The 940-nt window shown below is 35.6% G+C and overlaps 1 non-coding gene across 1 annotated transcript; it reads right to left on the bottom strand.

Moving 5' to 3' along the window:
• Positions 1-639: 639 nt before the first annotated feature.
• Trnaa-ugc (transfer RNA alanine (anticodon UGC)) lies at positions 640-712 on the bottom strand. The gene has a single exon. It is a non-coding gene; the product is annotated as a tRNA-Ala (tRNA).
• Between the last annotated feature and the right edge of the window lie 228 nt (positions 713-940).

Genomic DNA, 940 nt, shown 5'->3' with positions numbered 1-940 from the left:
TAATTCATAAGTCCTTGATCCACTTTGAGTTGAGTTTTGTGTATGGTGAGAGATAGGGGCTTAATTTCATTTTGCTGCATATGGATTTCTAGTTTTCCCAGCACCATTTGTTGAAAAGGCTATCTTTTCTCCAATATATGTCATTATATGTTTTTGGTGCCTTTGTCTAGTATGAGATAGTGTGAAAGGTTTGGATCAAGTCTGCCCATTTCTTAAAAAAAAAAAAAGTCTGTGTGTATACAGACAGACTCTCTCTCACACACACACACACACACACACACGTGTATGTATGTATGTAAATATATATATATATATATATATATATAAAAATAATATATTTTGGGCACTGGATACTGAATCCAGAAATGCTTAACCACTGAGTAATTGAGCTCTTTTTTATTTTTTAAATTTTGAGACAGCGTCTTGCTAAGTTGCTTAGGGCCTTGCTAAGTTGCTGAGGCTGGCTTTGATCCTCCTGCCTTGACCTTCTGAGTCTCTGGCTTGCATCACACAGTGCCTAGCTTTAAAATATTGTTTAAAAATGAACTGTAGGAATTCTGTGTATATTCTGGTATTAGTCCTTTGCAACTCTGTTAGAATATTTGACTCCCAATCTATGATTTGTCTATTCATTTTTTTTGGTGGTACTGGGGATTGAACCCAGGGACTTGTGCATGCAAGGCAAGCACTCTACCAACTGAGCTATATCCCCAACCCTGTCTATTCATTTTCTTAATGTGTTTCAAAAAGCAGGCGTTTTAAGTCTTGAAAAGATCCAATTTATCTTTTTCTCTGTACTGATGCTATTTATGTCCTTCCTAGGAAATTGTTGCCTACAAGAGGTTGCAAAGGCAGTCCCTTATAGTTTCTTTTTAAAGTTTGTGATAACTTTAGGCTTTGATATTAGGTGCATATAACAACTTGAATTAGTTTTGTGTGA

Source organism: Callospermophilus lateralis, chromosome 6 (assembly GCF_048772815.1).
Source record: "Callospermophilus lateralis isolate mCalLat2 chromosome 6, mCalLat2.hap1, whole genome shotgun sequence".
Taxonomy (NCBI): domain Eukaryota; kingdom Metazoa; phylum Chordata; class Mammalia; order Rodentia; family Sciuridae; genus Callospermophilus; species Callospermophilus lateralis.
Note: the sequence above shows the minus strand (reverse complement) of the source record. Positions and strands in the feature narration are given on the sequence as shown.